Here is a 24,516-nt window from a genome sequence, read left to right on the forward strand (position 1 = left end):
AATTAGGGACGACACGGATATGTCGACCAGAGAGTGGTAGGGGCGCCCGCAGAAAATCAGCTCAGTGGGCGCAAAATTAAATTTATGTTATACAGTAGAAACCGTTTATAATGACGTTCAAGGGACCAAAGAAAATAGGTCATAATAACCGGTTGCCATTATAACCAAAATGACGAAAAAAAAATTGTAACTTCAATACATATTATTATTATTATGTATTTATTTATGCAATGTATAATATAGAAAAAAGTAATAAAGTAAGTAATAAAATAAGTAAAAAACATTTAATTATGTACACACATATGCATTTAAATTAATTAGTTCAATTATTATTTAAAGAAATCTGTTATTTTAGATTGAACTTTGTTAGTATAGAATTCACGCTCTATTTTTTTTTCTAGTTCTTCAAAATTTATCTTTGGACTTACGTTATTCAGAGCCATATAATTTGCTAACATCTTTGCTGCATTGAACACTGCATTAATAGATAAATCTCCATCGGGAGTATCAGCTTCTTCACTATTATCGTCTTCCTCAGGTTCTTCGGGTTGGTTAATCAATGAAGAAATAATTTCTTGATCACTTAATGGTTTTGAAGTTAGCACATCATTATCAAAGTTAACATATTCATTTATGTTTGGGAAACTTATGTCTTCTTCTTGTTCTCCTTGGACAGTTTGTTGTGGTATTGCATTATTGAAACCAGCGTGACGAAAACAATTTCGTATTGTAATCTCTGATACTTTTCCCCAAGTTTTAAAAATCATTAATATTATACCATCTAATACGCTGATATTCACTTCATGTACATTGTACATAGGTAGTCAAATATTTACATTATTATACATTAATATTTTTGTTCATTAAAAAAAAATCCCAGTGAGTGCAATGGCACCCACTGGCCCCTCTCTGCGGGCGCCCCTGAGTGGTAGGCAGTTTTATCAAAGGTTTTTTTGTACTTCCCCGAGCCAGATTTCTCTTCGGCGGCGACAAGGACCTTTTTTTATCATTATTTAATTTTCTCTGGCGACATATAAGAATTCCGCACGCCCTATGCCAGTACGTGCCGATTTCTTAATTCGTGATCGCATAATAAAGATCGTACCTACCTATATGTCGATGACAACGGTTTTATTGGAGATGTCCGATTTTCTACAAACGGCAGTCTGGCAGTTGTTTATTACTCTGTAAGATTTTAGTTTATTTATTATAATGGTGTGTGAGCATATCATTACAATATTAAAATATATATTTAAAAAAATTATAATCTAGATCAATTTAGTTAGAAAAGTACCCGCGTTGAAATATATAAGAATGTTAATGCTTATTATTAAAATAATAAATAATTATAATATATTAATCAACGGATATGATAGTGCGTTCCAAACTGCATAGTGCATATGGTACCAAAATGGCAAAACTGTACGTTTCAAAAAATTAAAACAATAATAATAAATTAATTAAATAAATTTCGTTATTAATCTAATATCATTATATCGGCTATTAGAATATTATTGTTATGAGTAAAAGTACTCAACAAGTGTTCAGCAAGGTCAATGGCCGATTGTTAGTTAATATTGATTACTCTGATATCGGCCAACTGATAGTAGTTTATAGTTGCACTAGGTATTTGTTTTCTTTCTCTGGCCCACGCGCAACATAAGCAAAACGCATTTACGCAATCATTTTTTCTATGTTTTTTAAGCAATATTAGAGTAAAATTACCCATGACAAAATAGATAGAGAATAATATTTTTGAGAGAATGTCAAATCGATTTGTCTAAATATTGTCTCAAAACAATTTAAACATAATTTAAATGTTCAACATTAATTTGTTTATTTTGAAAGTCAAATCCAAAGTCATATAACAATAATATATAATTATCGATATGTTATTCCCTCAAAAATATTATTCTCTATCTTTTTTGTAATGGATGATTTTACTCTTAAGATCACTTAAAAATATATAAAAAATTATTCTGCGTTGATGCGTTTTGTCTATGCTACGCGTGCAGGGTCAGAGAGAGAAAACAAATAGTGCGCTATATATTTTCATTGATCTATTAAACCTTTTTGAAAACTATTTGTATCTATTTATAATAATATATATCTGATAATATTAAAATAGTATGATATAAATTATCAAGTAGGTATGTTATGAGTTTATGACTTTTCACTGATACTTGGTTACACGAGATGTATTCATGATCAGAATATTAACACGATACAAAACGATAAAATCAATTTAAAATAAATTATATTATGATTCATGACATCAATACGTGATTAAAAATTCGTGAATCTGTATTATGGACAAAGAATTATTAACCATTAAGTAAGGATAAACAATTACGCCAAACAATTACGTTTATCGGAAATGACTAATTTATTTTGCGGTTTCAATACTGATATAAATTACATATTATTATAGTACTGTTTGGGCTATGGCATTTTTGAGTTTTGCAATATGTATGGACTGGATGAATTAACAGTTCTGAAACAAAACAAAAATACAATTTAAATCGAAATGTATAGTTTAATGATAAAAGTAATTTTCATCATCAATTATATCATTTTTATAGTAAACAATACTCTGAGAACTTAATAGTATAATACTATAATATTGCTACCTACTTGCAGCCTACCAATGAAAAAGAATTCGTACCTATAAATTTCAAACCACTAGTATTATGTTTTAAAGTGCAACAAAAATGCTAAAAAATGCACTAATATACATTAATATATTTTTATAATAAACAGCACTAAGCATTAACCAGGTTAACCTATATTAACTAATATAATATAAACTATATTACTAATATTATTGTAAAGTATATACGATTATTATAATCGTGTAATTATACTACATATCATAAATCTTCCCAAGAAGAAGAATTTGTATTAAGTTAACATGAAAAATGTAAAAACTAATAATGTTTATTATTGTTGGTTTAATATTTTGTGAACCAAATAATGTACCTACGGTTCAAATATCTCATTAATAATGCCTGATCACGTAATTCATATTAAGTTTATTAGTTTAACCATTAAATATAAATACTTAATAGTTTTACGTTATCTTACGGGCATTGAATGTCACGTATATTTCGTACGTTTTAGACCAATAAGCGGTGGTAAATTACATATACATCTGAATGTCCGATTTTAATTTTTAATAATATATGTATGAATTCTTTGGCAAAATAACTAGGCTTTCTAGGAAGTCGATTTTCAATTTTCAATTTTAAAGGACCATACAATTTGGATATTTTTTTAAAAAATCTCACGAAATAATTGCATTACATTTGTATTTATTTTGGGCTTTTTGGGTTTTATATCAAAAAAGTGGTTCCTACAAAGCGCAGTCTAGGAGCTTACGAATTCAACCCTTTTTTCGAAATTACAATCAAACTTCAAGAAGTATGTTTAATTTACTACCGCTTTTGGTAGTTTTTATAGATGATGCATATAGATAGAAGAATATATTTCGTTGTTCTCGATTTATTGACATGTGTGTGTGCGTGCGAGAGTGGCACACCGCGGATTCCCAACGTATCTACAGTCTACACACACTAATGATCATTTACTATATTTACTTTTTTAAGACATCGAATTGCCTATACACGACCCCTTATTAAATCACCACCTTCGATCCCCTTAAGTTAAATAATTGTTTGATATTACAAAGAGATTTTCATGCGAAAAATGGTTTTCAAGAGTTGATTTAAATTTTTTATTCGCAAATTGAACTGATAAAAATCGTAAAAACAACTAGGTATAGCAAAATGTTATATTTTTAAAGTTGGTATATAAATTTCTGTGATTTTATTTTCAAACAAATTTTAATTTTAAAATTGAACAAAATCTTAATCCTTTCTAACTCACCATCAGTTGGCTGGTCGCTGGTGTAGCTTTGGCGACGGTCTTGACGACCTTTGCAGATTGCACTTGTCCGACGACGACGATGTTCATGAATACTTTTTCTGCGCCCATTTTTGGTTTTTTGGTTGGTTTTTGAGAATGAAAGTAAAAACTGCAAATGGAAAAAAAAATTATTATTAATTTGAAATAAAAATAAAACAATAATTACTGTCGTTTCATACTTACCAAAGAATAGATCTGCTCAAAGGATATTGTGTTGTGCCGGAATCGAGATCTCGGACGCCTTTATATACAAATCCGACGACCGATTTAAAGTGGGGCGCCGTCGTGGCGTGATTATTGTAATATTACGAAGATTGTTTATTTACAAAACAACAAACATTGAATAAATATCTAATCACGGGCTGTTGCATATTATTTATAGCTTACAAAGTTCACATACGGTTGGATTTAAATTTTTTAATTTGTTTATGTAGACCCCTCCGGGCTCCGGCACATCATAATATTATTATAAAATATTAACGGGAGTACCTCACAAAATAATTAATTATATGTAAAATATATTGTAAGACAATACATACGTCGAACGATCGAACAAAATATGATTAGTAAAACTTGTAAAAATAAATTTAAAATGTTTAATTATTGTATAATGTTCGTTACATCGTTAAACATACATTATGTGCTCATATTCCTAATATATACATATTATACTTACGATATACGTGTTAAAATACGATTGAAAACTGTGTTTTTGGTAACACCATTGAGAACGCTCGTTATTTTTTTTTCCAATGTTGCCAAATTTAATCGAACGATAATCTGTTGACATTGAAATAATCCAACAACATAATATTATGTTGTTATTAAAATTATGATTGAAACTCTAACAGAAACAATATTGAATAGCTACGATAGTTTGAGTCAAAGTACTAAGAAAAATAATATGTGTGTGCCCTAAAGGAATAGGTTAAGTAGATTTGGGGGCTTAGATGATCAGAAAATATTAGTAATTACTATTGATGTATAAATATAAATAATTTGTAAAAATATTACATATTATAGGTAGTTTATATTTTTTCAAAACCATATTTAAGGATTATCATCATTAGTATGAATATTTTAATATAATTTTGATGTATAGATACATCAACATTTTCAAGTTTTCAATTTTTAATTATTGTATAATGTTTGTTACATTGTAAAACATACATGTTGTGCTCATATTCATATTATATTATGCATAATATACTTAAAATATAAATGTTAAAATATTTGTATCGTTTGTAGACAATTAGCTAGGTACGGGTTTTTATTGTTAATTAATCATTATATATGTATATTATCTGTGCCTTAAAAAAAGTCGTACCTAAATAAAAATACATACTATATACGTCGATATTACTTTTTAGTCATAGAAAAATGTCCATCAAAATCATTACACATAATAATATTATTGTTATGTTAGTTAGGTATCTGAAAATATACGTATTGTATCGTTAGCAACCAGTTATACGTCATTTATTTAAATTTACCATTCTTTGCATACAGCCTATAACATATAATTTATGGACAATATTATGTTCGATAATGACAATAAGTATGCTATAGGTCAGCTGGTACCTACATACAGATATGTGATCTCCTTGTGTAAACACTTCGTCGTGAAAACAATTGATTATTTTATATATTTATTCGTATGACATGATTGATAGTTAATATAAACGCGATAAATCATTATTTTATTTTATTTTACATGTTTTGTCTTATTAATTTATTATTTTTATAAATCATTTTTGATTTTATTGTTTCGCCATTAATTCTTATAGGCAGTTTATAATTTATATTTTTCTTAATCTTGAATATACAGAAACGTGGTTCTTATGTAAATGGATTATATGAGCATAGTTTACAAGAAATTTAAGTAAATTTAAGAAATTGAAAATATAATATCTAAATATAGGTACCTACTTAAAATTTAGAAGTCATAGAACATGATGGTTGGTAAATAACCCTGTATAAAAATTACAAAAAGTAAATTTTATAATAATATGAATTAAAGAATAATACACTCTGCAGTGGCATATACATGGAAAAAGAATGATGGTAAAAATAGTAATTTTTTGTTCTCATACCAAAGTGGTATAATAAAGGTACCTTCATATTATTTTATTGTTTTGTGGCTTATTCAGGAATTGAAATCAAAATGAAAATGTTCAATTTTTATTTCAACTCACTTATAAATAGTTATTTGTTTTTTTTTATTTCAATTTGAAAAAAAAAACATATTAATATCATAATTTAATTATTTCTTTACTTTTGAAAGGTGTCAATTTAATTGTATAAAGATTTTTTTTATTAGATTTTAAACTTACTTTTTTCGATTTAAAATATACATTTTACATTTTAACGATTTAAGTTTTGATTTCCAACTACGAGAAACCTATTTTTGTTCGAGCATTCCATATTTGTCGATACGCACGGCTATGAAACGATGAGTCGCTATGAGTAAGAAAATTAAATATTAGTTAGGTGTTTCGTATTACTTACATTGCTACATATTATGAACAATATTATAGACCTATTGAATTATACATTTAAATCATAGGTACATTATTTTAATTTTTAAATTTATTTGGATATACAAATTATTATAAAAACGATTATTATTTTGGTATAAATGATCTATTTTAACTGTTTTCGATTTCAATTCGATATTTGGATACTATTTAAAAAAATTTGATATCACTTGATTTTTAGATGATTTTTAATGATTTTTATCGATTTTATCGATTTTTATTCAAATCGAATTTGAAATAATTTATTTCAAGCCAAGGGACGGATTAATTATTACTTTTAATAAAGGAATCTATATTTTAAGAATTCAATAATCATTTTTGTGATTTAAGTCAACTTGACGTATACAAGGTGATTCTTTTATCACATAACACTCATTATTTCATAAAGTATTAATGTTTTTATTAAAAAATCATGTTTTTAAATATTTTTTATCCTTATACTTTTTTTTAAGCTTTTTACCCCGTACCACTCCTCCACCAATCTGAACTTTAAATACTTATAACTCATAAACTACTCGCTTTAAATTCGATTTTTATGAATCAAAATACTTAGAAAAATATTCTGCTTTGGATTATGAAATTAAAACTCTGTTGTTTTTAAAAAAAGTAAAAAACTTACACCGCAATTATTAGGATAAAAAATATTTAAAAATATGATTTTTTAATAAAAACGTTGTTTTTTCAACAACTTGAAACTATGTAAAAAAATATTTTCAAAAATATTAATAATTTTTCAAATAACGTTTCATGATAAAATAATCACCCTGTATGTTGTAGGAATGTATGGAAATCGCAATGTTCAATATTTTCCACTATTAATAATTATTAAAGATTATTAGATTATTAGTGATAATCATATTTTAGAAGAAAATTTAATTATATTCAATCCGTTTACACAATGATCGATGTATAGGTATGTTTTCAAAGTAAAAAAGTAAAATTTAAGATTTGACGTCGTCCGACGTATGATTTCAGATACACGAATCAGCTTTAATAGCTATTATCACGCCACCACACCTCCGTGCTTTACACACTCGGCCACCATTGTATAAAAGGACGTACTGATGCTTCCTTCCGGCATAACGCAATTTTCGTGCAAATATAATCTTCAGTGAGTATAATATACCAAACGGAAAATAATATTTCGTTGACTTAATTTAAATATTATTCTTGTTTTTTTATTATATTTTTTGTCTACTTGCAGTTTTCACTTAACTCCTCAAAAAACCAACCAAAAACCAAAAATGGGCGCTGAAAAAGTAACCATGAACATTGTCGTCGTCGGACAAGTCCAATCTGCCAAGGCCATCAAATCGGTCGCCAAAGCCTCCCCAGCCTCCAGCCAATTGATGGTGAGTTAACAATTCTGTGGTTTTTTTTATTTTTGAATAATAGTGGGATCGTATTATTTTCACTATTGCAATATTTACAATATTGTTATTGTGTCTCGATTTTCTTTTATTGTTGTGCACATGCGTAGACTGGTATATGTAGTGGTATGTTTATTTAATTTTTAAAAAGGTACCTATATAAACTAAATAAGTAGTACAATATTCATTTTTATATCACGTACGACATTAAAATATATACAATTTTTTTATTATTATATCAAAATAATTAGAGCTTAAATAATTTTGTTCAATATTTTATTGTGACATCAAGTTTTATTATTATGATTTTATATAAAATGTATTTAATTAATAACCTATTTTATATAATTTGTAATCTTTACTTACTAAATATTTAATATTTTGATATAAAAACCTCGAAAATCTATTTTCTCTACCTCTTAGTACTAAAATTGATTAACAAAATGTCAAATATTTTCGTACACAATATTGTTGTCATAATAAGCCGTCAGTGTTGAGTGCTGTAATGTATTTTAGTAAATTGTTGGATTATTGTTTAATTAATATAACATTTTTTTAGAATAAAATTATACAATTTTTTTTATTTATTTTCGTTTTTTGATATAAAATTATGTAGGTAGGTAGGTAGTATAAAGTTTTGACATCACAACTAGTATTATTACGAAATACATAATTAATTAATCCTACTTGTACAATTAAATGATTAAAATTAAAAGTATATGCCAAGTATTACCTAGTTCTTAAAAACTTTTTTCTTAAAACTATAATTTTATAGTTTTAAGAAAATGTATATTAAATACTTTCTGAATCAATGTATTCTTTTATTAATTTTAATATGATTTTAAAAATATATTTTACAACTCTGTAAACTGTTAAGTATAACAAATTTGGTAATCCCGTGAGAATTTATTATTTAGTTTTACCAAGATTCTATACATTTATACTTGAGTAATAATGAGTATATTGTATTAATTGACTATTTTTTGTTTTGTTCCAGAACTGTTAATTCAAGTCCACATCAATCTCAAACTCAAAGATGCCATAGCCCAAACCGTACATAATTTTATAATTTATTTTTAATTATAATAATGTGTATGGACATTGCAAAATAAATTCGTCTCTTCCGTCAACGAAAACATTTATTATTTATTTGTGCCATTCTGAGTTCTTATCATAGTTATTATATCCCTGTTAATATTTAATGGAATCTCAACGATGAAATAGTGTGCATTTTTATACTTATTGTAATAATTTACAATATTGGTACATGGATGGTTGTATCGTTTGACAACAATATATTGAAAAAAACCTTCTTAAGCCAAAATTCATACATTTTCATCACTACTGTGGTTTTTATATGGTATTTTTTAATCTTTTTTAGGACATTGAATAAAATATTTAGGATTTTGTAACTTTATAGAATTTTTATGAAATATTTAATTTCTATAAATAATAAAAAAAAAATGTTTTTTATATGTAAAAGTTTATAGTCATCAATTTGCAAATAAACATTTTTAAAAGATATTTTATTTTATGAAACGAAGAAAATATGTAACATAATTATTGAACTATAATGTAGACGTTGGTTAACAAATCTACTATCTATAATATAATAAATTTAAGCATAGCCTTTTAATTCATAAGTTACAAAAACATAAGTATACATCATAACATATTGTAAAGCTCATATAAAAAAAAAAATGTTTTATTTATTGCTTATTAATTAATTTACTGAATATTGTGAATTCTTTCATAACATTTTCATATCATTTCTAAAAATTGTAATGATTTTTGCACTATTAGTATAAGAACCACTGATCAAAGATCTTTTTAAAAATCATACATCAGAGAATTTTTAAAAAATGTGAAACTCAAATATGTAATACACAATTTGGTTTTAGAAATTCAAAGGTGTTAATTCAAAGGTCCAGGGATGTCAATCACGATGTATATGCTTGTTTCATTGACTATCAAAAGACTTTCGATAGAGTTGAACACGATAAACTTATGAAAATACTAGAAGTGACTGGAATTGATAATCAAGACCTGAGTATAATAAGCAATTTATACTGGAACCAAACTTCTGCTATACGAGTAGATGCAGAAATGTCAAACGATATTCCAATAACAAGAGGAGCAGTGTTGAGACTTATCTAGATAATTATTTAGTTATGTTTTATCTTATCTAGATAAATAATTGCGTTTTATCTAAATAATTATCTAAGATAAAAATTCATCCATCAAGATAAATTCGTCTCTATACAAACAAATGAAATACACTTTTTATTGTTAATTTATTTTTTTGATAATTAATATTTTAAATTTAAATTATCCCAGTAAAAAAATTGTATGTTCATAATAATATTATAATATATTATATTAGGTAGGTACCTATATTATTTATTATTGGTATTTTCGTTAGGGGCCCAGCTTAGTGCTCAAATACACCTACATTTCATCGTTATCTTGTGTTGGTGACTCGTAAACAGTAAATTAATGGAAAAATGATTATAATGATTTAATAATTAATTTATAACTTATAAGTTATTTTTAGGTAGAGTAAGCTACTCAGGCAGAGCTGTATACCGCGTATTTAATTGTGTTTTCCTAGTTCCGACGTGTGTGTTGTACCGTAACGGGTCAACTGTGTCAAGCAACTGCAATGGGCTTGAATTTTTAATTAGGTTTGATTACGATTGGTATTTTAAGTAATCGAAGCTACATAAATCTTATATAATTATTATTTATCAGTAATAAACTAATAACTAATGAGTATTATAACATTATATTTGTAACAGTGTATAATATCGTTTACCCGGAATTCTGCACATTTGAAATGGTGTTGTGTTGTAGATGTTTGAATAAATAATAATATGAATTAATTTTATAAATAGTGTATTGATCTTTGTTGTATCGTTAATGTTATAAATATTATACTTATAAATAATTCATATTAGGTACCTGTCACCTGTGTATAAATTATATTATCATTATGACATGATCATCACGTTATATAAAATGTTCTCTTATTTATTGTATAGTATATACTTAGACAATGTACATAGTTTACATGATATTATTAGATGTACTTTACATAATTAAGTACAATAATTGTAAAATATCTAATAAAAAAAAATTTAAATACATATTAAAACTGTTGTAAAGGTTCATAATAATTAAAGTTTACTATGACGAGTTGTTTAAAATAGTTTTTTCTTGATATTTATACCTAATTTTGAAAATGTTTTTTTCAGTTATACCTTAGTTATTTATTAATAATAAATTAATAATGTTCACTGCTAACATTAAATTAAACATATACCTGGTGTTTATATAATATTGAAGTCTTAAGTAGTATCTAAGCTGTACTTTCAAAAGTTAGACTTTATAGTAGGTATTAAAAAAATAAATCTTTTTTTATCTAGATATATACCTAATTATTGAATTATAAAGTGGCACGAAAATAAATATAATTTTGTACGAAAAAAATGATTGCTAATAAATCAAAACTATACTGACGAAAATTTTCACAATCAACGAACATAATATTATAAACAAAGTATAGACATTACAGTAAGTATTTCCTGGACAACGAAGAGAACGTAATATTGTATGAGTGTTGTAGCCGGTCCATTTAATTTTAAAATATACCTACATAAAACTTACCAACAAAATTAACCACTAAATATATTTTTTGAATACTTATTTTAAAGGTATTTTAGTAGACAGATACAATATTCAATTGCCATTTGCACTAACTTCTGATCCTTATACATTATATTTACTAGAACCCGGATTTAAATGCCCTAAATACTATAGAAAAAATGCCGCAATAATGTCCTTAAAAATGACTCAACAATATTGCTGTAACACTCACATAAGGTAACATGAATAATATTACAATTTTAAACTAAAATATATAGGTATTAATAATATCACTGTTATTTATTCAGTGCATAATTTTTCAGATTGATGTTTTCTTTACAAAAAAAATTTAATTTTTTTAATTTTATCTGAGATAATTTTTCCGCCCCCAAAGTATGCCACCGAGGTAAATTTCCTATTGCCCCCCCCCCCCCCGCCCTCAAACTTGCAACCGGCCCTGTATGCATATAATATTATTATAATCTGTATATATAATAGCTAATCAGCAATAAGCTGTTTTATTGTTGTGTAGTGGTTTTCGATATAATTTAATTTGGGATATTTTTCAGTATCTGCCATTGAATAACTCCCCCAACGGCATAGCTATTATCTGTTACTTAGATTAAAAGTGAATAGGTACATCATATTTTATATATTATAAATGTGGTTACAATGACATAACATATTCCGAGTATTTTTGCTTATATATTTCGCTTGCATATATACCCAACTATTATTATATTATCATTATCAGAGCTAGGATTTATAAGCAACAGCATGTTTTTTTTGCGACTTCTGATTATCGATTTTGTCAGTAATGTCCAAGAATCACCACATGATGAGATAAATGGTGGTATTTTTATTTTGCATATTTTGGATGAAATGTATATTATTGCATATATTGAATAAAATGAATATTATTGCATATTTTGATTATACGAATGCGAAAAATGCATGTTTTATAGAATATTTCATAAAACTTGGTTTTTTTGTCAAACATAAATTTTATTTTTATGAATACAATCCTATGATGCAATAGGTATGCGACAAAAGATTGAATAGTTTGACATTCATTTTCGAAAATTTAAAAAAATATATGGTCGTAACATGTAACACACGTGAATTATAAATTTTATTTCCAAATGTATTTATTTTTTCTCAATTATATTATATTAAGACAAACAGCCAATCACTGATGTATTACAAATTTTTTTTGTAACTATATTTTTGTGTTTATCTTATAAAAATTTAAATGCATATTTTAACATATTTTACCATTTTTTATTGCATACAAATCCTATAGCCCTGATCATTATTATATGCGTTGTTTTCAATTTAATGTTATTGAAATGATTATATGTTTGTAAAGTACGTATTCCTACAGCCTACGGACGTACCGTGACACGTACGACTCGAGACTTTTCGCTAACATTTAAAAAACATAATATTATATAAGATACTAAAGTAGGTAGGTAGGTACTCACAGATTTGTATTACTTAACAGCTGGTTTCGTTTATTACTTCGCCAGACATGTTGTCGAGTCGTTGGTTTGAAATGAGAATCTTATAATATCTTTTCGGCGGACCTAAGACGAAGCGGACTATCATTAGTATAACAGCCACGGGCCGGCGACTTTGACCACCGCGGCGGAAACAGTTACTCTTGACATACAAGCGCATCAACGCGTGTCAGTAGTCCATTGGCTCGCATATGACGACGTTTCAGACGGACCATACACACCGAATTATCACCAGACGGCGACGGTACCGAGCGAATCGCACCAGGGTGGTATAATCGTGCTACCAAGGTATATACGTACCACAACGGTGCACCGTATAGCGTAGCATTACCCTGGTGAACCTCTGTTTAACGCGGTGTACCTAATGGGGCCGTTCACAATGTCAACGTGGTAGTGCTCCACGCAACGCACAACCTGGTTCGCCATAGTCGTGTACCCCGGTATATACAAATGGTCTACACGGTTGCCTCGCACTTATAGTGGATAGCGATCAGATACCGGTCGGTAACCGAATTATCACCTATAGCGGCGACGGTACTGATCGACTCGCACGTTGTGGCGGCAAAGCCGTGCTACCGAGGTATACACCAAGCCTGTGCACCGCGAAGTGTATCCCGGTTACCTCTGTTTGACACGGTGTACCTATGGGCGTCCGCATGGTTAACCTGGTGGTGCACCACGCAACGTATGACCTGGTTCGCCATATAGTCTTGTACCCGGCTTACAATGGTGTACACGATTGCCTCGCACCCAGTGGACAGCGGTCGTATACCGCTCGGCGGAAAGCCTGTCAGATCCTTTGTCGGACGGGTCATAGACTCTGAACTACGGAGGTTGATGGTCGAAGCGGTCAGAATCCCAGTTTTCGTTTTGCCCGCGATGGTGGCCAAAGTGGCCAAACTGATGTCTGGTTGTAATGATTTCAGCTTCGTCTTACCTGTTACGTAGAGCGATCTCCGCACAGTATATAGTTCAATGTCCGACTAGGTTTGACTGGAGGACATAGAAGACGACTCAGCTGTGGACATCTGCTCGCCTCCGATATCTTTGAATATCTGTTTGATAGTAGATATGCACATGACCTACCTAATATTCCATAAAATTGAAAACAAAATGTAAGAAAAATGTTTTCAAATTTACATTAGTCGTGATGATGAGGCCGTCGAAATAAAAGTATAGGAATGCATGTTATTTTTATTATAATATTATAATTAATATGGATATTTTCTTTTGTTGGAAATAAACATCTATTATTCTAAACACGAAAAATACGAAAAGTAGATAGGTACCTATAGATAGGGCTACAATACCCTAGGCTAGACTTGATCGATAACTCAAATTTTTTTCTTGCCTCTTTAAGTGTTTTTCTGTTGTGTTTGAGGTGTATATAACTCAAAAAATACATAATTTATATTTATTTTTATTCCCCTTGAGATTCTAGTTATCGAAACTCGACAGTATAATATTTTATTTTATTATTCTGTATTTTTAATGAATCTAAAACACGAATATTAAATAGCGAATAGTAAATATACTATACAGAACAGTGCGACAGTGTACGTATATAATAATATACTCAAGGCGAAACATATCCCATCGCATCATGATTTGCTATAGCAAACTCGTGTGTTATATTTTTCAATTCAGTAGGTAGGTAGATAAATGGAATAATTCAATTCCAAGCGTTTATAATTCATAATTTTGTCTTTTAAAAGTGAATATGAGTAAATAGGACGACTTATTATGACTTGCGCGAATCGTGATGAGAATAATATTAGGCATTAGGGTGAGAATAAATACCTACTCGTCATATTATATGGTATTATTATTTCACGTATGTACCCATATATACATACACGAATCGTCTCCCTTGTGTTATATTTATTTTACGGTACCTATACCTTAATTTAAACGCATGGCTTGGTGCAGTTTTATGGTGTATACCTAGCTACCTATAGGTATGGTAATTTATGAACTGTATACTGTTTATTGTGTTTTGCAGGGATTTTGAGATTTCCGATGGAAAATGTTGTTTGTAAAAATGGTTGCCATGCGTTTTGAACCGAATATTTTAAATACTGCCTACAGTTCGCCAAAATTACGTGTCATTTTTGCCAAAATGAGCTGTCAAATAAACCATGAAAAAAATGTATTAATAATAATTATTATTATTATTATTATTTAACTATTGAATAATTAAAAATTAATCTTGCAATGCTAAATATATAATACAATATTTAATAAACACATAGAATATATCCATATAAAATCATTACACTGTTGTTACATTTAATAATATAATAAAAAAAATACATAATTGTAATATTTTTAAACACTGTTGTTACAAGAACAAACTATTTTTTGTCTATTTTTATTCATTTTCTATGGGTAAAAAATACTTTTTTTTAACAAAAATGTGCTTAATCATTTAACATAGGTAATCATTACAGTAAAATAGATAGAAAGAAAAAAATTAAATTTAACACCTACCTACTCAAACTGTAAATAATACACTCAAAAGATTAAAAACATTTTAAAATAATTTGTCTGACTGAAATTTTGACTGCAAGTGTATTATTTCGAGTAGCACATAGGTCAATAACTAGCGGGACCTACTAAAAGATACAGTGATTATAGACAAATTACAAGATTAAAAATAAAACATATACCTGGGACGTTACCATAATATAAGTATGTGATTTTTATTAGATTTACCGAATTCGTTAGGTACCTAATTATTAATTTATTTTTTTACATTGTTATGTTGTGTTTATTATGTATATTATGATTTTTTTCCTTTTTTCAAAATTATATTTGAGCTTTTATATAGGTATTTTGTATGAACACTATAAATTATTATTGGCATTTTAAAACCGAACTCCACAAGAAGAAGAATATCAAAATAATAATAAAATGCACTGTTTCTCGAGTGTAAGTAACGCCCATGAGTTTTAATATTTACTTCAGTAACCATAGGTGGTCTTAGGATTTGGGTTTTGAAAGAAATGTAATCTCGTACAAATTTTAAACATAATATAACGAGCCGCCGGGGCTTCCACCGGTAAATTATTTCACTAAAAGCCGGTTTTTAATAAATCTGAATTATCGAATCCTAATAAGTACACCTATCGTTTTATAACTAATTTTAACTACGTAAAGTAATATCAACTCAAGTAAAATAGAATTTAACTACAACCATACCTTTAGCATAACTTCGACCAGCTGCAGCTACATCTTAATATTGGTTGACTTCACGCGTGAAACTTGGCGCGCTAAGTTCTATGTCAGCAGCTATTTTAAGTCGTAGAAAAAATCAAATTTATTGAAAACGTTACTTTACTTTACTTCAATTTAATTTAAACACTATAATATAAAAACCAAAGTAAAAAAACTTAAAAAATTATTCGATACAATTATTAAAACAAATCACTGTCGAATTATATTACAATATAAATAAACTAATTTTATTCGATTAAACTTTTACAAAGTGTTTATCGTCATCCAAAAATAAACAATATATTCACCAGCTTTCTATAATAATAATAATAATAATATTTATAGCCAGCACAGTATTACACATAAAATAAAATGTTTATTTAGATAATAGCCAACACAGTATAATATCAATTTTTATTTACGACATAGAGCTGATACATAATAATAATAATAATTGTTAAAAACTATAGTTTATACTAATTAACAATTTAGAAAACAAAATAGAATACTAATACATTTGATATGAACATTGCAATAAAAGTGAATGTTATTTAAAACCAACATTGTTTAGATTTAAGGTAAGTATATAAGTAATCAATTAACGCGGATTTTGTTTTAAATTTAGTGATATCAATATGTAGTTTCCTTTACACAAGTCTATTCCTAACAGTACTCAATTTTCCAAAATATTTGTTTATATTCATACAGTTTAAATGACTTAAAGTTTTTAATCAAGTATTGTAAGAATTAAAAAATGTAATCAAAATGTAAACATCATTAGATCAGTTTTAAACAAATGTACCTAGTACGCCACTTAATCTTCTTTTCTATGTACTGGTCCAATTATTTATAGTAAAATACGTTTTATGAAATCCGTGATTATACAAATTATATGTTATATATTTTAAACTAAATTTAACAAATTGGCGATTTCAACAAGCTGCTGATTATATATAGGTAATAATATATTTAAAACTACATCTGTAATTAACGTTAACACTTGTCTAAAAACAGTGACAGCACTACGTATTTTTGGGCCATTGGCAATATTTATTTTTTTTGTGGGGGGGGGGGGGGGGTGTGGAGCCCTCGTGATGACCGAATGAAGATTTTTTTGAAATTTTTTTTCTATCTTTAAAATCTGGATTTAAACAACGGTTATTTTTAGAACAATATCTTAAATGTAAAAATAAATACTCAAGCTGTATTTTTTGCAAAATTCTCATACGATTCGAGGTTAGGTTTTACAAACAGAAAATTATTACATAAATAAAGTTATAAGCAGCTGGTGAAAACTTAATAGATACCTATACAAGATGTAACAGAAAGACTTGATGAAAAAAAAATAAATTGTTAAAATTATATAATAAGTAAATAATTTAAGAAATATGTCAACAAATTCCCAAAAAAAATATTTTTAAAAAAGTTATTACGTTCCAAATTCATTCAATCAAAAAAATATTGATATTTTAAAAAAATCTAAAAAATAAACTACTTGACTTAGATAAATGTTTTTAATATCAAAATTGTTCTTATAATCAGATTCACAAATTGTCTACTTTGGATATATCCAAAAATATTTATAATAAATTAATACATTAATATTACATTAATAATTTTTCAAAAAATGTGACATGATAAAGGAATCACCCTGTATTTTGTAGGAATATATGAAAATTGCAATGTTCAATATTTTTCCACTATTAAGTGATATTCATATTTTAGAAGAAAATGAATTATATTCGATCCGTTTACAATGATCGATGTATAGGTATGTTTTCAAAGTAAAATAGTAATATTTAAGATTTGACGTGGTCCGACGTACGATATCAGTTACACGAATCACCATTAAGAGATATGGTCACACCACCACGCAAGCGTGCCCTGCACACCAGGCCGCTAATGTATAAAAGGACGTTCTGATGCTTCGTTCCGGCATAACGCAATTTTTGTGCTAATATAATATTCAGTGAGTATAGCTGACGAGAAACCACATTTCTTTGATCTTTATATTATTTTAAATTGTTCGTGTTTTCTATTTTTGATTTAATTTTTTTTTTGTTTACTTGCAGTTTTCACTTACCTCCTCAAAAAACCAACCAAAAACCAAAAATGGGCGCTGAAAAAGTAACCATGAACATCGTCGTCGTCGGACAAGTCCAATCTGCCAAGGCCATCAAATTGGTCGCCAAAGCAACTCCAGCCACCAGCCAATTGATGGTGAGTTAACAATTCTGTGGTTTTTTTATTTTTGAATAATAGTGGTATCGAATTTTTTTCGGTGTTGCAATATTTGCGATATTGTTATGCACATGCGTAGACTGGTATGTTTATTTAATTTTTGACAGGGTATATTATAAACTAAAATCAGTAGTTTAATATTCATTTTTATATCTCGTTTGTCATTAAAATATATACAATTTTTTATAATTATATCTAAAATTTAAATAATTAGATCTTTAATAATTTTGTTCTATATTTTATTGTTACATCCAATTTAATTATTATTGATTTATATATAAATTACCTATTTTTATAATTTGTAATCATAACTTACTAAACGTTTATAAACACTTACCAAACATTTAATCTTTAGATAAAAATCTATTTTCTCTACCTCTTATTATAGTATTAAAATTGATGAACAAAATGTCATATATTTTCGCACACAATATACAGTTCTAATAGGCTGTCAGTGTTGTAATGTATTTTAGGAATATTTATATACTTGTATAGTATTACTTAAAACTTTTTTTAATTTAATATTAGGATGTATTTGAATACAGTATTGGTATAACTGTTTTTGAAAAACAAACATTTTTTCATAAATATTTTTAAAAATTCAAAAGAATTATCGTCGCAGTGCAGGTTGTTATTTAATAATTATTATATTATTTTAATTGTAATAAATTAAAATCAAATTATTAAATTGTTGGATTATTGTTCAATTAATATAACATTTTTTTAGAACAAAATTATAGAATTTTTTTTATTTATTTTCGTTTTTTGATATAAAATTAAGTAGGTAGGTAGGTAGTATAAAGTTTTGACATCACAACTTTATATTACTATAATTACGAAATACATAATTAATTAATCCTACTTATACAATTAAATTATTAAAATTAAAAGTATACCTATGCCAAGTATTACCTAGTTCTTAAAAACTTTTTTCTTTAAACTTAAACTATGAAATGTACATTCTTAGTAAATGAATTTTTTTATGAATTTTATATGTTTTAAAAATATATTTTACAACTCTGTAAACTGTAAAGTATAAAAAAATTTTGTTATCCTGTTAGAGTTTATTATTTAGTTTTACCAACATTCTATACAAGGAATCTCAACGATAAAATAGTGTGCAATAATTTTTATACTTATTGTAATAATTTACAATTTTGGTACATGGATAGTTGTATTGTTTGACAACAATATATTAAAAAAAAACCTTCTTAAGCCATATTCATACATTTTCATCACTATTGTGGTTTTTATATGGTAAAAGAATTATTCGTCGCAGTTCAGGTTGTTATTTAATAATTATTATATTATTTTAATTCCAATTAATTAAGATCAAATTATTAAACTATTGGATTATAGTTTAATAATTATATTTATAAATTATTATTTTTTAAATTTTGTTTCGTTTTTCGGTATATATTGAAATAGGTATAGGTACTATAAAGTTTTAATGATACTTAAATGTTGACATCACAACTTTATATTAGTATAACTACTAAATAGGAACATAATGAATTTTTCTACTTGTACAATTAAATGAATAAATTTAAAACTATATGCGATATGCCAGGTATTAGTACAAATAGTTCTTAAAAACTTTTTCTTAAAACTTTAAAGTCTAGGAAGTGTATTTTAAATACTTTCTGTATTCTTATATTAATTTAAATATGATTTTAAAAATATATTTTACAACACTGTAAACTGTAAAGTATAACAAATTTTGTAATCCTGTTAGAATTTATTATTTAGTTCTACCAAGATTCTATACTTTTATACTTGAGTAATAATGAGTATATTGTATTAATTGACCATTTTTTGTTTTGTTCCAGAACTGTTAATTCAAGTCCACATCAATCTCAAACTTAAAGATGCCATAGCCCAAACATTACATAGTTTTATAATTTGTTTTTAATTATAATAATATGTATTGACATTGCAAAATAAATCAGTCTCTTCCGTCAATGAAATCGTTTATTATTTATTTGTGCCATTCTGAGTTCTTACTTCTTATCATAGTTATTATATTATGTCCCTGTTAACATTAAATGGAAATTCAACGATAAAATAGTGTGCAATAATTTTTAAATTTATTGAATAATTTATAATATTGGTGCATGGACATTTGTATCGTTTAACAACAATATATTAAAAAAAACCTTCTTAAGCTATATTTATACATATTCATCACTACTATGGTTTTTATATGGTATTTTTCAATCGTTTTTAGGACATTAACTATTTAAATATAATGTAGACGTTGGATAACAAATCTATAATATAACAAATTTAAGCATAGTCTTTTCATTCTGAAGTTATAAACACATAAGCACATCATAAAATATTGTAAAGCTCATATAAAAAAATGTTTTGTGTTTAATTTATAGCTTATTAATTAATTTACTAAATATTGTAAATTATTTCATAATTCTTTAAAACTCTATGAGCTATACTTAAATGTTTATATTTTTTTTTCTATAAATATAACTTTATTAATATTTATAGAAAAAAAAAAACTAAAAACATTGAAATTTGAAATGTCCGTAAACAGCTCAAAACAAGTCAAAATATTTCAAAATTGTATGGTGTATAGAAAATACGAATAAAAACCTTTAGTTGCAATTTCCATGTATTCGTTTTTGAATAACAACAAAATAATGAAATCGCTACATGAGAAATCGAGTGAATATTCAATCATGTAAATTCGTTCTAAATCGTATTCTTTTTTGGGTTTTTTTGAGGTCAGCGGTAAGTTCTTTGTTAATTTTAAGTATTCTCAATCGTTCGGCCAAAATGGTATTACGGTCTCAATCGTTCGATAGTCGACAGAACCGACCTCCATATCACCTTATCTCGATTACGTTTACATTTTTTTTTTTTTATATCGAACAATAAACTGATATGATTATTGTTTATTCGTATCAATGAAATTCATGATCGTAGTCATAACCAAGAATGCAAGAAATATTCAAATGGAAAATATTTCATCAAAACATCCAAGCATATATTTTGTTATGAGTGTAAGCAGACAAGCAAAAGTAAAAATTTAGGACGACCATTTGTATTTCTGCAATAATATTAATTAATTAATTATATTTAGGGTTCTAAAATTTAAAAATTCACTCTTCTTGAAATATATAAAAGAAATAGTGAAAAATATTTTTTCTTCTTTGAAACGTGTTCAGTAAATAAATTATAGATGATTATAAATAATATGTATTGATTATGCACAGAAAACATTGATAGGCAATGAATAATTTTATCAATTATCAACCAAGGTTTACGAATAACTATAATATTATGTTAATGGTTATAAATAAAGTTACAAACTGTATAACTGTATAAGTATTAAATATGGTGTATTGGTATTAATTGTCTTATAATGCATAAGTCATATAAGAAATTCAAGAATCCTTAAGTGATTAAAAATCAACAGTCTTATTCAATAAAGTAATACAGAAATATATACCTCATATATATTATTGTTTACTTATTTCTTATTTTTAAAATTATAAGCTTATAACGTTGTTACGTTTTGCACTACTATAATTTATAATTTATAGTTATATAAATATAGTTTCCTCATATAGTTTTAAAGAATTATGAAAGAATTCACAATATTCAGTAAATTAATTAATAAGCAATAAATAAAACATTTTTTTTTATATGAGCTTTACAATATGTTATGATGTACTTATGTGTTTCAGTGTCTGTAACTTATGAATTAAAAGGCTATGCTTAAATTTATTATATTATGGATTTGTTAACCAACGTCTACATTATAGTTCAATAATTATGTTACATATTTTCTTCGTTTCATAAAATAAAATATCTTATAAAAATGTTTATTTGCAAATTGATGACTATAAACTTTTACATATAAAAAACATTTTTTTTTTATTTTTTATGGAAATTAAATATTTCATACAAATTCTATAAAGTTACAAAACCCTAAATATTTTATTCAATGTCCTAAAAACGATTAAAAAATACCATATAAAAACCACAATAGTGATGAAAATGTATGAATATGGCTTAAGAAGGTTTTTTTTTAATATATTGTTGTCAAACGATACAACTATCCATGTACCAATATTGTAAATTATTACAATAAGTATAAAAATTATTGCACACTATTTTATCGTTGAGATTCCATTAAATATTAACAGGGACATAATAACTATGATAAGAACTCAGAATGGCACAAATAAATAATAAACGATTTCGTTGACGGAAGAGACTGATTTATTTTGCAATGTCAATACACATTATTATAATTAAAAAAAATTATAAAATTATGTACGGTTTGGGCTATGGCATCTTTGAGTTTGAGATTGATGTGGACTTGAAATTAACAGTTCTGGAACAAAACAAAAAATAGTCAATTAGTACAATATACTCATTATTACTCAAGTTAAAGTAAAACTAAATAATAAATTCTAACGGGATTACCAAATATGTTATACTTTACAGTTTACAGTGTTGTATAATATATTTTTAAAATCATATTTAAATTAATATAAGAATACAGAAAGTATTTAAAATACACTTCATAGACTTTAAAGTTTTAAGAAAAATTGTTTAAGAACTATTTGTACTAATACCTGGTATATCACATATACTTCTAATTTTATTCATTTAATTGTACAAGTAGAAAAATTCATTAGTTCTTTATTAAATTCAATATTACTAAAATACATTACAACACTGACAGCCTATTATGACTGTATATTGTGTGCGAAAATATATGAAATTTTGTTCGTCAATTTTAATACTATAATGTGAGGTAGAGAAAATAGATTTTTATCTAAATATTAAATGTTTAGTAAGTGTTTATAAATGTTTGGTAAGTTATGATTACAAATTATAAAAATAGGTTATTTATATATAAATCAATAATAATTAAATTGGATGTAACAATAAAATATAGAACAAAATAATTAAAGATATAATTATTTCAATTTTAGATATAATTATAAAAAATTGTATATATTTTAATGACAAACGAGATATAAAAATGAATATTGTACTACTGATTTTAGTTTATAATATACCCTGTCAAAAATTAAATAAACATACCAGTCTACGCATGTGCATAACAATATCGCAAATATTGCAACACCGAAAAAAATTCGATCCCAGTATTATTCAAAAATAAAAAAACCACAGAATATTGTTAACTCACCATCAATTGGCTGGTTGCTGGAGTTGCTTTGGCGACCAATTTGATGGCCTTGGCAGATTGGACTTGTCCGACGACGACGATGTTCATGGTTACTTTTTCAGCGCCCATTTTTGGTTTTTGGTTGGTTTTTTGAGGAGGTAAGTGAAAACTGCAAGTAAACAACAAAAAAAATTAAATTAAAAATAGAAAACACGAACAACTTAAAATAATATAAAGATCAAAGAAATGTGGTTTCTCGTCAGCTACCTATATACTCACTGAATATTATATTTGCACAAAAATTGCGTTATGCCAGAATGAAGCATCAATTCGTCCTTTTATACATTAGCGGCCTGGTGTGCAGGACACGCTGGCGTGGTGGTGTGACCATATCTCTTAATGGTGGTTCGTGTAACTGATATCGTACGTCGGACGACGTCAAATCTTAAATATTACTATTTTACTTTGAAAACATACCTATACATCGATCATTGTAAACGGATCGAATATAATTCATTTTCTTCTAAAATATGAATATCACTTAATAGTTGAAAAATATTGAACATTGCAATTTTCATATATTCCTACAACATACAGGGTGATTCTTTTATCATGTCACATTTTTTGAAAAATTATTAATGTATTAATTTAATATAAATATTTTTGGATATATCCAAAGTAGACAATTTGTGAATCTGATTATAAGAATAATTTTGATATTAAAAACATTTATCTAAGTCAAGTAGTTTATTTTTTAGAATTTTTTAAAATATCAATTTTTTTTTGATTCAATGAATTTGGAACGTAATAACTTTTTTAAAAATATTTTTTTTGGGAATTTGTTGATATATTTCTTAAATTATTCACTTATTATATAATTTCAACAATTTATTTTTTTTTCA

At 26.5% G+C, this 24,516-nt stretch overlaps 2 long non-coding RNA genes and 1 pseudogene across 3 annotated transcripts in view; 2 read left to right on the plus strand and 1 right to left on the minus strand.

The window, feature by feature from the left end:
• Nucleotides 1-20,420, plus strand: part of LOC132947118 (uncharacterized) — a 105,735-nt gene extending 85,315 nt beyond the window's left edge. The window contains exons 1-3 of one of the 2 annotated variants that reach the window (XR_009664831.1): nt 18,164-18,181; nt 18,285-18,432; nt 20,283-20,420. This is a non-coding gene — a long non-coding RNA (uncharacterized LOC132947118). Of the gene's footprint in view, nt 1-18,163; nt 18,182-18,284; nt 18,433-20,282 lie in introns of those variants that run through there. The other variant, XR_009664830.1, reaches the window with a different exon arrangement.
• LOC132946586 (uncharacterized) lies at nt 2,363-4,222 on the minus strand (annotated as a pseudogene).
• On the plus strand, nt 7,468-8,967 carry LOC132947363 (uncharacterized). Its single transcript, XR_009664903.1, has 3 exons — nt 7,468-7,572; nt 7,666-7,813; nt 8,829-8,967. It is a non-coding gene; the product is annotated as an uncharacterized LOC132947363 (long non-coding RNA).
• Nucleotides 20,421-24,516: the final 4,096 nt, after the last annotated feature.

Source organism: Metopolophium dirhodum, chromosome 6 (genome assembly GCF_019925205.1).
Source record: "Metopolophium dirhodum isolate CAU chromosome 6, ASM1992520v1, whole genome shotgun sequence".
Lineage (NCBI taxonomy): Eukaryota > Metazoa > Arthropoda > Insecta > Hemiptera > Aphididae > Metopolophium > Metopolophium dirhodum.